This window comes from Delphinus delphis, chromosome 12 (assembly GCF_949987515.2).
Source record: "Delphinus delphis chromosome 12, mDelDel1.2, whole genome shotgun sequence".
Taxonomy (NCBI): domain Eukaryota; kingdom Metazoa; phylum Chordata; class Mammalia; order Artiodactyla; family Delphinidae; genus Delphinus; species Delphinus delphis.
Window position 1 is genome coordinate 50868422 of NC_082694.2, and position 14728 is coordinate 50883149.

Here is a 14728-nt window from a genome sequence, read left to right on the forward strand (position 1 = left end):
ACCATCTAGAATTAGAAGTAATGTCACCTGTGCTACAAACCATATAGTGACCAGTTAGCAAGCAGGGGCCACTCTTCATCATGGTGCGCGGGCCTCTCACTGTCTCGGCCTCTCTTGTTGCCGAGCACAGGCTCCAGACACGCAGGCTCAATAGTTGTGGCTCACGGGCCTAGTTGCTCCGCAGCATGTGGGATCCTCCCAGACCAGGGCTCGAACCCGTGTCCCCTGCATTAGCAAGCAGATTCTCAACCACTGCGCCACCAGGGAAGCCCAGCACTTTGTTTTTTTGATAGCCTTGTAACTGTACTTGAAAAGTTATTTTGAGAGGAACAAAGTTACAGAAACCTGAAAATCAACAGATCTAATGTCCTAAAGTACAAAGATAAATTTGGTTGGCATGTGAATACAAACAGGTGGTATTCTTTATCACCAAAATTTATTTATGTGTAATAAGGTTTTCAGTGCCTTGAATATAAGCTATAATTAGTCAGCCATGCAGTAAATCTACAGTGAATTGTTCCACTGAAAATAAGCATCTTTCAAAAGCACACTCATGATCAAAATAAATTTAATAAAGGCAGACAATGATATCTTACCTTACTAATAACCCCCATATCAAATTTGGAAACCATGATTAAAACTTAAGACTGTATACTGGTTGACTTAATATACTGATTTTATATGTAATTCTAAAAACAATACAAAAGCATGATTAACTTAACACAGAATTAAGTTCTCTTTAAAATAGGACTAAACTAACCCTATATGAACACTTAAGTAAATATATTTATGCTAAAAATTATTAAAGGTATATATTATTGGTATTTCCCTGGTGGCACAGTGGTTAAGAATCTGCCTGCCAATGCAGGGAACATGGGTTCGAGCCCTGGTCCAGGAAGATCCCACATGGCGCGGAGCAACTAAGCCCGTGTGCCACAACTACTGAGCCTGCGCTCTACAGCCTGCAAGCCACAACTACTGAGCCTGCGTGCCACAACTACTGAAGCCCGTGCGCCTACAGCCCGTGCTCTGCAACAAGCCACCGCAACAACAGAAGTCCCCGCTCGCCGTAACTAAAGAAAGCCCACCTGCAGCAAAGAAGACCCAACACAGCCAAAAATAAATAAATAAATGTACTTTTTAGAAAGTATATGTTATTAAATAGACTATCTCCAGGGCATTTTAGAAAGTAGTAATACTTAACTGTAATAATCATTCAAGTTTCTAAATAAACTTACATGGAATATAAAACCCGAATTCTAAGTAGCCATATCAACTGCAGCTATTTACAGCTAGTTGTCACTACTAGTAGATAGAATCAGCAACTGAGTGGATGTTAGTTCCATTTGATAATACTATATAGAGAATACTGAAAGAGAATATGGCTGTTTTTCTTCTTGGAGGTAGATCAATGTTTGTGGTGATGTGTGTGTGTGTGTATTTTTTGTTTTGACCTGTTGAGCTTGAGATACTTGTGAGATAACTTAAGTAGAGTAGGCATTTGGGATATATGTGATCTAAAGTTCAGGAGAGAGGTTTGGTCTAGAGATAGATTTTGGAGTCATTAAACCTGAAATCTGCCCATCTTTCTCCACTTTCGCAGTCACAACTATAGTCCAGGTCAACATCATCTCTCATCTAGACCACTACAATGGTAGTCTACATGAATGGTACCCCCTACGGTTTGTGTTCTGCACAAACATACACAGTGGCTCTGATAATATCTTCCTAAATTAGTCCCCCTGCATCTATGCCTGATGCTCCTAATTTGTTTTCTATAATATAGCATAATCTTATAAAATGCAAAACTGAAAATGTCCCTTTCTTGCTTAATCCATCAAAGGGACCCTTAGGTCAAAGTCCAAAGGCCTTAACATGGTGTATGAGACTCTGCCTAACTTAGCCCCTGTCTAACATCTCTGGCCTTATCTTTTGCCACTCTCCCTTGTTCTCCCCACTTGAGATGTCTGAATAGGCCATGCTTTCTCCTCCTCCCTCAGGGTCTTTACAAATGCTACTATCTTTGCCTAAAATATTCTTCTTTTCATTCTTACTTGTATGTACATTTCACCTAGCCCTGGCTAACGGCTATCATTCGTATTTCAGCTTAAAAATCTTAAGAGAGACTTCCTCTAACATCCCAGACTACAGAGGGCCCCAAGTTCTTTTCTTCCATAATTGCCTATACTTTTTAATAACATTTGGCACACCTGAGATGGCTCAATACGCATCTTTCCTAACTGACTGAAAGCTCCATAATGGCAGACAAAACAGTTGTCTGTTTTGTTTACTGCTCAAATATTTATTGTCCAGCTCTGCTACTACATAACTGTGACATCTATAAACTGAGATGGTTGAACTTTTGTTCTACAATAATCTAAGTGCTATTAAAAACTGAAATTCAGGGCTTCCCTGGTGGCACAGTGGTTGAGAGTCTGCCTGCCGATGCAGGGGACACGGGTTCATGCCCCGGTCCGGGAAGATCTCACATGCTGCGGAGCGGCTGGGCCCGTGAGCCATGGCCGCTAAGCCTGCGCGTCCGGAGCCTGTGCTCCGCAACGGGAGAGGCCACAACAGTGAGAGGCCGGCGTACTGCAAAAACAAAACAAAACAAAACAAAACTGAAATTCAAATATTACTAGCTTTCCTGTAGATATATACATGGTAAGACCTACCTTTCCTACTTGTATGTACATTTCCAACATGTGTGAGTGTGTGTATAAATTATGTACACATAATTTATGTAAATGAGAGCTTTCTTACATAAAAACACTTTCTTACATAAAAAAATTCATTGAATGCTTATTGATACCTGGTGTTTTACTTGTATTAACTCTTTTAATCTTTGTAACAACTCTACCAGGCAACTGCTATTATCAGTGTCTATTTTATGTGGAAACAGATGCAGAGAGATTAAACAGTGTGCCCACATCACAAATCATGAAGTGGCACAACTGGGATATAAGCTCAGGGAATAATGTGACTCCAGAGCTCATGCTCTTCACTAGTATACTAGTTGCCACCCTACCTAGATTGCTCCATAAGAATAACAACAAAAAAGCTACATACTATCATCAATATATCTGACTCAGTATCTATCAATACATCCTCAACCTAATGCTCTTCCATATGAAGTTAGTCCAAACTAGACAAACCTGTTCAAATACTTCCTGTACATTTCTTTATATGCTTCCTCCTGCTATTCTAAACATCAGGATTGTCTACTCTCCTACCACCAATCAGTCAAAACCCTAATATTTAAGGCCTCACTTAATGACAACTCCTCCATGTAATTCCCACCTGAACTTCTCTTAGGGATTTTCAATCTCTCTCACAATGTTCCAATTGCATTTATATGTCCTCTTTTTAGAGTAGTTATTTGTGTCAACAGCTCAAAAGAAACAATTGACATGAAATCACTTTATAAACACTAAAGTTCTATATTATAAAGTATTTAATCCAGACTAAATAAAAAACCAGAGGAGACTGGGAAACAATGGGTTCAACACACCTAAGCAGAATACTTCAAGCAAGTACAACCTGGCTCTAACTAGACAAGAAACACAAAGGTAAAATTATACTCAAATTATACTGCATGATAAGTTTTTTCAATTAAACAAAGGAGACATTTTTTTTCCAAAGGAGACATTTTAATCAAACTATATGGAACAAAAAGTTGAAGGGTGAAATATGATATTCATTAAAAAAAATTTACTGAGCATTAACTTTCAAGTAAAGAATATTATGTTAGACAACTATGTTCCATTCTGCTCTGTGATCTTTTCACTTCCTAAATTTCAGTTCTCTACTTAAGAACTATTTGGAAAATAGTTTTATCACAAAAGGAAACTTTTAAACATTAATTATTTTAATTCCATCTGAACAACATGCTCTTTTGAAGTTGCAATTAAAGAAAGCCTAATGCTAATCCACGTGTATGAAGAACTACTAAAGGAAAAGTTTGAAAAAAACAGAGATAATGAGTTGTTAAAGGTACTGACACACCATTCATAAGCCTCCATTATGACTATAAAATCCACCTCACTCAATCCCACTCATTGGGGAAAGTTCCTACTCCGTGTTCCCACAGTACTAGAATCCATGTCTAGAAGGGTATGTCTCACACTGCAATTATTTACTTTCATGCATCTGATCCTTGTTATTAAACCCAATTTTTTCTCCATGATTTAAGAATGGTCCTAGGTGTACACAATGTAGGTTAGCTTTTGAATATTGGAAAAAGCTAAAGCATTAAAAGTCAAAGCACTAACACTTGACTTGTATATGTGCAACAGAAAGACAATCCCATGACCCTTTCACAATTTCCCAAAGGATCTTTAATAGATTCTTAAAGGCTCTCTTAACTATGAAGAAATAATCAGGGCAAAACAACAGGTTCAGAATTTTGTGACATCTATATACAATCAGTGGACGGCATTAAGTGGCAATAATTTCAGAAGAAATGAAAGTTTTTTGTCAAGATTTTAGGAAAAAAAGACATGACCACTCCCTGAATTAAAATTACCAGGAAGATGATTTTGGGAAGATGGCAGCTGTCGTGGCAGCAAATTCTTTTTTTATTTTTAAAAATTTTTTTATTTTTATTTTTTGCTGTACATGGGCCTCTCACTGTTGTGGCCTCTCCTGTTGCAGAGCACAGGCTCCGGACGCACAGGCTCAGCGGCCATGGCTCAGGGCCCAGCCGCTCCGCGGCACGTGAGATCTTCCCGGACTGGGGCACGAAACCATGTCCCCTGCATCAGCAGGCGGACTCTCAACCACTGCGCCACCAGGGAAGCCCGGCAGCAAATTTTTGATTCCTTGCAAATCTTCACATAAAAACAGGGAGAGCAGCTATAGAGCAAACCCCAAACCCATGGGTAATAACTACAATAAAACTATTTAACAAAGTCTCCCTGCAAACCTCAAAATACAAGGACGTAAACAAACCACCAACAGCCCACAGACTTATTTTCTATCAGTGTCTAAGTGAGAGAAAATAGAGGGAAGCAATGAGGTGTCTGAGGAACTTGAGAAGAGAAGCACAAAACAGCCAAAAGGTATTCCCTGGAAAGTACTGAGAGACAGTTTGTGAACAGAAGCTGAAGCTATTCCAAAAGTGGGTAAGTGCAAGGGGTCTACAGTAAGGCCTACAGGCATGGAACAATCTAGTCCCTTTGAGCTCTCAAAACTTGACCTTTGGGGCTCTCTTCCAAGACAGACCCTAGACTTAAGAGGAAGTACTGGGAATAGAAACAAAATTGAGCAGGACAGGGAAAAACAAGATTAAGGAAAGAGGGTCTGGACATAAGTGCCAGAGTAGAAAGAGCCAGAAAATCTCTGAAAGCCATCCACCATTTTTTAAACGATGGATAAAAACAAAAAACAGAGGACTGTGAAGTTAAAAGAGCTATCGGAACCAAGCCTCCTCCTACAAGTTCAAGAAAACTAGTTTCATAAAAAGAAATGATGAAAAGTGTTGAGGGTTGAATATCATACAAAGTTACAATAAGGAAAGAGAAACAAAAATAGTTAAATTTGGGACTTCCCCAGTGGTCCAGTGGATAAGACCCTGTGCTCCCAACGCAGGGGGCCTGGGTTCGATCCCTGGCCAGGGAACTAGATTCCGCATGCATGCCGCAAATAAGAGTTCTCATGCTATAACTAAGAAGCCCGCATGCCTCAACTAAGAAGTCCGCATGCCGCAAATGAAGAAGCCTGCATGTTGCAACAAGGATCCTGCGTGCTACAGCCAAGACCCAGTACAGCCTAAATAAATAAATAAAATAAATATTAAAAGAAAAATAGTTAAATGCAGAGAAGCAGGGCAGAGGGGGAAATGGGAGTTGTTCCATGGGTAAAAGTTTCCATTTCACGAGGTGAATATGTTTTAGAAATCTGCTGTACAACACATTTCCTATAGTTAACAATACTGTATTGTACACTTAAAATTTTAAGAGGGTAGATCTCGTGTTAAATGTTCTTACCACAGTAAAAATAAATAAGTAAATAAAATAAAGATATAAAAGAAAAAACAGGGAATAAAATGATATCCTACAATGAAAGCATGCCAGAAAGATATGCTCACAGGAGAGACAAAAATGAGCTTCTATTTCAAAAAGAGCTTAAAAAAATTATGTAAGACATGAAAAAAAAATCAGAACTAGAAAAGCTCAGGAAAGTGGGGGGGGGGGTGTGGTGGCGGTGGTGTGATGAATTGGGAGATTGGGATTGACATGTATACACTAATACGTATAAAATAGATAACTAATAAGAACCTGCTGTATAATAAAATTTAAAAATTAAAAAAAAAGAGAAGCTCAAAAATAAAGTGACAGAGCTCAAGAAAGAATCTGAAATAAAAGGAAAAAAAACCCACTTCAGAAATGAAGACTTAAAGGAATACAAGAAAAAATAAACATATAAGATAAAGCCTTAAGAGAAACAAAGGGTAAAAAGGAAGAAAACTTAATCAGAAAGAAATAAACAGGAAGGGAGAGAGCAAAGGTGCAAGCAGGCTAACCACACTGTCTAAGGACACATACTTGGGTAATAAAACCAAAAAGAAACTTAAGGGATTTTCAAAAAAGTTAGAATAGTGGTTAGGTTTTTTTTTTTTTCTTGCGGTACGCAGGCCTCTCACTGTTGTGGCCTCTCCCGTTGTGGAGCACAGGCTCCGGACGTGCAGGCTCAGTGGCCATGGCTCACAGGCCCAGCCACTCCGTGGCATGTGGGATCTTCCCGGACCGGGGTACGAACCCGTGTCCCCTGCATCGGCAGGCCAACTCTAAACCACTGTGCCACCAGGGAAGCCCAGTGGTTAGTTTTTGAAGGAAGGAGTTATGTTTTGGAAGAGGCACTCGAAAGGGCTTCTAAGGTGGCTGGCAAAATTCTATTCCTTAACCTTGAAGATGGTTACAGGAGGGTTGGCCTTAGAATAATTCACTAAGCTGCACATTTCTTGTGTGGTTTTCTGCATCTACATTTTATTTTACAGTAAAAAGCATTTTAAAAATTTAGAAAATAAAAAACCATAAATGGTATTAATTTAAAACTTCTAGCTATCAGTAGAAAACATAGTAACAAAAAGCTCTTGGAATAATCTTCAAAATGACTTAAAAAAATTACACGGCAAACTGAGAGACAAGTTTCCCACAGTGTTTCATCATGAAGTTTGGTAAACAGGACAATGAATTAAAAGTCCACCATCTTATTATATAGAACCTACCTGTTCTGCTTTTCACATGTAACACATAGTTTAAAAGTGTTTGACATTTACTTATTCTTAGAATAAATTTCAACTGATACTTAAAATTTGTAAAAGATTTTTTCAGTTAAGAGGTACTCTAAAACTGCGAAGAAAACTCACCTTTGAGACAAGCAAACACGGTCTTCTTAAAAATAAATATAATTAAATTCAACAAACATTCATTGAGCACATGTTATGTATGAGGTGTTTACAATTTAGTTGAAGAGATATGTAACACATATAAGAGGAAGCTATATATAGTAAGTGCTTTGAGAAAGGTACAAAGTAATATGGGTTCAGAAGAAGAAAAGGGCATCCCACCTGCATTAAAATTCGAACCAGACACATCTCATATTCCTCCAATCCATCTTCTACAATACTGGCAGAATGATCTTTCAAAGACCCCAAGTCCCCCTTTTAAAACACTTCACAAAATAACAGTACACAGCAGGCAATTCAAAAGCCTTACAAGAACCAGGCAGGCAACAAACAAGTGAAGCTGGTCTTCTGTAAGACAACAGAGAATTATGGAGACTGCCAAAAGAGGGCAGCTGCTTATAAGCTTCACCCAACCAACCCATGAAACCAATGCTGCCACGATGTTCAATTTTCCAAGGGACAAAAGAACTCTAGATTTTTGTGTGAAATGTACCAATATTTAAGTGTTGGCAAATATGCAAAAAAAATTTTTTTAAATATTCCTGGCCAAACAAAACACAGCTGTAGGTAAAGGTTGCAAACTGTGGCTTACAGGAATGGGTCTGATATTAATATTCCAATAGAGGGTCCCTACTGTCCTCAAAATTGAATAATGGCTGTCTTCCAATTCAAAGGAAAAAAATGAACAATTTTCTCTTATAAAGTTTTCTTCAAACTTTAGCATCTGCTACCATTAGTCTGCTAGCAACAGCAAAAATGCAAGAAAAAGTAGAAAAGGAACATTTGATCGTAGCCTCAAAAGTTTAATCTTTTTTTGGTTGTGATTGTTTTTATCAAAAGTTGTGCTCATACCCACCATTTTATACTACATAACGTGTTATATGGTCAAATTTTCTATTCCTAAAATTGTTTCTAGATTGTATGATAGAATCAAATATACAAATGTATCTGTTCTTTAGCAAAAGAATGCCATGAGACTCCAGAAAAACCATGGGCCTAATAAAATCTACAATCTTTAGTACGGTGGCCTACAAATTCCATAAAAAATCTGGTTCCTGTTTGCACCTATTTCACACCACCCCAAGCTTCCGGAATATACAATGCTCTTTAACTTCTTCATGCTTTTAGATGTATTTTAGGCTCTCCACCCCATGTTTCAGAGAGACTCAAAGTCATCTCTCTAGGAGCCTTCCTTGAATTATACAATTTTTTCCAATCATGCTTCCTTAGCATCCTATTTAGAGCCCTATTATAGAACTTACTTGCTATTTCTGATTATTCATAATTATTTGCTTATCTTTCCAACTCAGCCACTAGACCAGTAGTTTTCAAACTTTTGATGCTATCCCACAATAAGAAGTATATTTTTATAAGAGATCCATGATACTTACATATGTAACGGAAACAAAATGAAATAGCACTTTTACCCTTACCACATACAACACACTGAAATTTTCTATTTGATTGTATTAAGAGATGTTGGTCACAATTTACTATATTGATTCTCTATCATCCATTTAAGAAATATTGTACTAGAATATAAATCCTTGTAGGCAGAACAAAAATACATTCATTTTTATGCTCTACCGCAGACCATAACATTTAGTAAGCAAATGTTTAAATGAATGAAAATAGCAGCATCCTGTACTAGAAAAGTAAAAGACTAATAATAAGGTTTTGAAGTCAAGCAGACCCATCACCTACCAACTTTCTTATGCAATCTCTGACAAATGACCTAACCCCCTTACATCCCAAGGAATAACACCACTTACTTAATTCACTATGACAATAAAGTAGTGGCATTCATGTCACAGAATAGGCATTCTATAAATATTAGTTTGCTCTCTTTACCCTGTATTCTTCCTTACTTTTTCCTGGGAAAGAAGTATCTCATCCTGGCAAATATCCATTTTTCAAAGACTTCAGGTCACAGTACAAAGAATATGAAATTTTAAAATCTGACAGACCTGGGCTCAAACACCCAGGGCTGCATTTACATAACTTCCGTTTCTTTATAATAAAATACGTCCCGCACAGTTGTTTTGGAGAATTAAATTATATACTCATGTGTCTAGTATAATGCCACGCCAGAACATAGTAGGCACCTGATAAAAGGTAGTAATTGTTGCCATGATTATTAATAAATGTTGCTCAATCAGCATAGAGGTAGAATTTAAATTGAACTTTTAAGGATGGAGGAGTTGGACAGAGGCATAGGGCAGGCAGAAGGAACAGTAAAATCTCAATTTACAAGAAATCTCTTCCTGTTTTCCTGTATTTCCTCTTTTAAGATAAACAAACCACAAGGATGTAAGTTTATCAATTTCCTCAATTCTCTACCTCCAAGGTTATATAAAAACTCAAAATAACTGTTCTCTGTGTCAAAATTCTAAGTTAAACATTAAATTATGCTCAGTGGGCTGAACACTATAAAATGTGAAAAGTGTAAATGTATTAATAATACATTTTAGGGAGAATTTCAATAAGAGTCCAAAGTAACAGTGCTTTTAGTTAACCCAGTTAAGGAGAAAAAATTAACTGCAATTCTTATTCAACACGTCTTTCAAACCACTTCTTAGAAAAAAACCTCTAAGTAGCAAAAGCACCAAATGCCTCTGAAATACAATCAAGAAGCCAAGAATTTTCTTATACAACCTGCAAACTTTATAAGATACGAAGATAATTAACAATAATTAAACTATTCTGCTAATTAAACAGTAGTACACCTACTTGGAGAGAATCAAAGTAATTTTCCCTTATCCATGTTGGTAGCAAAAAGATGGTTATTTTAATGGTATATATATTTAATCTTTCTGATAACAGCATATTTTCTAAATGGCTACTTAAAAACTTTATTTAGCCTTTTAGGCTTACAGTAATACTATACTTACAACTGTCAGTGAAAAGACCTATGTAGGTGAGGGGATAAATTCTATTTACTTTATGTTCACATCAGGCAGACTCCAAAAGAGTAGAAATGATGTCTCTTGCTCACCACTATATCCTTAGCACTTAAATACAGAAGATGCTCAATGAATATTTGTCCAAGTTTAATGTTTATTTATGGACAAGAAAATTAGATTGAGGGAAATAAAAATATACATGAATTAAAATTAGGTCAAGGCCTTGAGCATGAGCTGTGCTTGGAAACTTGATTCCAAAGAGTATGATTGGGTGGGGAGTGAAACCCAACGAAGACCTCAAACAGGTGATCAACATTTGTCAACATTGTATCAATTTTATGTTCTTAGTATATACCCTAATAAGCTGTGAAGAAAATTGCACTTCACCTCTGTTGTCTTCCTCCCTAAAACTCTAATCCCAGTCTAATCATGAGGAAAATGTTAGATAAATCTCAACTGAGGGACATTCTATAAGATTTCTGACTAGTACTCCTAAAAACTGTCACAATCATCAGAAATAAGAAAAATTTGAGAAACTAGAATTCTGGAACAGAAAAAGGACACTAGGGAAAAACTAATGAAATCTGAATAAAGTATGTAATTTAGTTATAAAGTAGCAATTTTGTTTCCTTAGTTGTGACAACTGTACCACTGTAATGTAAGATGTTAACAATAGGGTAAACTGGGTGAGGTATACTGTACTATCTTGCTATTTTTCTGTAACTGTAAAACTATTCTAAAATTAAATGTTTATTTAAATTTAAAAAGTTAGGGTAAGGGGAATAAGAAATATATGAATCAAAATCCTTTGGAAGTGAATGATGATAAACATTCTTTTGGTTCCTATATATTTGGTAGCACTCTCATAGAGTGGAAATTAAGTTACTGAACAAGTCTACAGTATTAATTATGAAGTCACATATGACCAAAGCAGATGCCCCTTATTCTTGTTTCCCAAAGCATCATTCTTAGGCCTCAACACTTCAATTACTAACTCTATAACAAAAAATTGTAACATTAGCTGTCACCTCTATATTGAATGGATTATCTCACAGCTCTAATCTCTAGTCATTAAAGGTTATATTCACCTTGATATCTCCCACTCACCTAACACTCCAACTAAACTCACCATCTTCTTGACTATGCTCCCCTTCCAAACCTCCTTCTCAAAGTTACTAATTTGTCCTTTAATAGATCTCTTTCCTTCCCATAGTCAATAATTAGTCCTGCACGCTGCTGTCAAATGAACCTTCCTCAAATAAGGATTTTATCCTATCATGCCCAAGCTTAAATGCCATTTTTTTTGGCATTAAACTATGCTTAAATTCAAAAGTGATGTTTTCAAGCCCATCCATAATTGGTTATTCTTTTGTACCCTTCACTTACAAAGAAAGACCTTTCCATCCATCTCTCTACCTCATAAGTGCTGCCTTTCCTTTACTCAGAAAATAATCAAATACTCACTAAGCATATAACATATACCTGAGGTGGGGGGAAAAGACTCCTCTGGGTGGTCAAAGACTATAATTTTCTTGGGGTGATAAAACCTAAAAAGATAACAAAGAATATGGGAATTTGTCTTATTCAAGGCTGTAGCCTCAGTTACTGTAACAGTGCCTGGCACATGGTAGGTGCTCAAAAAATATTTATTAAATAAAAACAAGGCAGTATAGAATGCTACAACCCAACAGAATAATATGCTATTAGAGAAAAGAATTTCAGTTGGAGAGGTGGAAGACAGGTCTAAAGTTCTATGATTCTAAGGCTAGCAGGGCAATCAAGATTTTAACCAAGCCTCAAGTTTGAGAAGATCTTCAACAGTTAAGAGGATGTGTGCAGGTGCATTTCCAACAGAAAAATGTTGTATCAGCAAACGTAAAAAGTAGTAAATTGTTATACCATGTTGAAGTAGTGAATAATGAACAGTTCCTGTACGTCAGTGGAAGATAAGAAGGGAGAAGACTGGGACCAAAGTTTGAAAAATCTTGAGAAGAAATTTGGTATTATGCTTGATATAAGGTGTTTTGGTTGTTAAAGTGATATAACCTTTAGGAAAATTAATCTAATGGGAGTAACATGAAGGTTAGACTTTTGAAAACAAAAGCCTTACTTTCTTCAAGAAGCCTCCCTTATCTATATCATCTCACATTGTAAACTTTTTTTCACATATATTAATCATGTCTCTTCAACCCAAGAATAGGGATCAAATACTAGAACACTTTTTCTTCCCTAAGAAATCAGCAAAGGGACTTCCCTGGTGGTCCAGTGGTAAAGAATCCACCTTCCAATGCAGGGGACCCAGGTTTGATCCCTGGTCAGGGAACTAAGATCCCACATGCCGTGGGGTAACTAAGCCAGTGTGTCACAACTAGAGAGAGAAAACCCGAACACCACAACTAGAGAGAAGCCTGCGGGCTGCAACGAAGACCTCACACAGCCAAAAATTAAAAATTAAAAAAAAAAAAAATCAGCAAAGAATTGGGCCCTCAAAACTTTGTTTTTGGAGGACCTTTTTACATTTATGCAAAACCCACTTACTAAAATGACAACAATCTAAAAGCAAGGCACACACATATAAGCTGCCATAAGAACAAGATTAATCCTTGTTTGGATGGCACTTTTTAAAGTTTTATTTGATAGCCGGATTCCATAACTAATAATGTAGCTATCTCCCAGCATATGTTTTCAGTGCTTCCTGCTTTATATAAGTATTTCTTCACCTCATTTAGTTTTCTTTCTCAACTATGCACTGCTCTCAGTGGTCAGCACACATATTCATTTCTCAATTGCATTATCTTTTCCGCACCTAAGCCTCTCCAATCTTTTTAACTATTAGCTTCACTGAATTAGAATGAGAATTAAAATTCTAATGGTACTACTGTAACTTCTCCACACAGTTCTTTTAAACATTCTAAGTGTTTTCTGTGGTTTAGCATTCTTCAAGTAAAACTGATTCAAATAAAAACATGTTACAGAAATAATTCAAATTCACCAAAACATTTACAAAATGAAACACGATGCACTAGTAACCAAGGATTGTATGTAATTCTTAAATTCTATAAATTCCAAACTCTCCAAAAGTTTATCTTCAACCTGTTTTTTACCTTACTTTAGAATAATTTATTTAAAATTATTTCATTTTATTTATTTTACTTTTTATTAATTTTTTGCTCTTCAGCCCTTGACCTTTTACTTTTATATATTCTAAAACTTTAATTTCATTCCCTTAATATCTGTTGATGTTAACATTTATATAAACTGTTAATACTTTTCCTTAAAAAAGCTTAAGAAAGTGCCCATGCACAAATCAAACAAGTATTTATTTTATCCCTAAACAAGTATTTTCACTGGTAATATATTTATATCTTTTCAGATCACAATTTTTATGTAAAAAGAGAAAAACTGAGATTTTTATGAAACTATTCTGCAGAAATCCTGCAGAATGTGATTATTTCTGATTACATTAGAAACTTTCATTAACGACTCTGAAATTCAAACGGTTTTTTCCCAAAGTTGAGAAACTCCGTAATGTACTCTTCTATTCCCCATCACTCCTTAATGGTACCTAACACTGCTGCTTAGATTTTAAAGATAAATCATCAAAACAGCAGAAAGCAAAAATGTCAATATATACATTACAAGGACTGCTAGAAAACAAAGTCTTCCATTCGGTTGGTACAGAGATAGACATGAACGGTTCAGCTTTTTCCACTTCCATCTCAGAAAACACCAAAATACATGTGGATGCAAAGCTACTGCATGGTAACAAAGCCCCCTGGCTACCAGTGAAGGCTCAGCCCTGGCTGCGCTAGGGCGCTCAGTTACACTCAACCGGACACGTGGCTGTCACAATCAGAAGACAAGATTAACAGCGTAAACTAACCTGAAAATAATAACCTCCTCCCACAACCTCGGAGTTGGGGTAGAAGAAATAAAGTATGCGTCATTTCTTTGCACGCTAAGACTTTTTTCTGTAAGGAGAAAACCAAGTACAGAGGCGGCTTTAAAGAGGCTTTAAAGCAGAAATCAGGTCCAGGAAGATCCCGAGAGTGTGCCCCCAGTTTATTAAGACACGCCAACTCCCGTGAGCTGCGATGGGAACAGAGGCACTCTGCAAAGGGGCAATGGGGTGGAGTTGAGTAAGACGGAGCACTACGCACATGGGCCGCTTTCCCCTGACTCCCACCGTCCTCCCGGGTTCCAGCCTCGCTGCTGTTGCGATGGGGCGAACTCAGAAGGCTGAAGGGCCTCGCACACGCCCACACGACCTCTCACCTTCCCGGTAAGGGCACAGATAACCAAGGGCCCAAGAGAAGCGGCGAACAGGAAGTGTCCATATTGCAGCGCTGAAACACTAACTCCCATCCCACCAAGACAGCAACCCTCGGAGGCCCCCCGGGCGCCCGCTGGAGGAGGG

The 14728-nt window shown here is 37.2% G+C and overlaps 1 protein-coding gene across 3 annotated transcripts in view; it reads right to left on the minus strand.

Moving 5' to 3' along the window:
• The window catches only part of FOXN2 (forkhead box N2), a 55980-nt gene that overhangs the window by 40354 nt on the left and 898 nt on the right, over positions 1–14728 (minus strand). For 2 of the 3 annotated variants that reach the window (XM_060026662.1, XM_060026663.1), the window contains exon 1: positions 14587–14715. The exons of the other annotated variant lie outside the window; for it this stretch is intronic. The gene's annotated coding sequence lies outside the window, so the exon portion shown is untranslated. Of the gene's footprint in view, positions 1–14586; positions 14716–14728 lie in introns of those variants that run through there. 3 annotated transcript variants of the gene reach the window in all.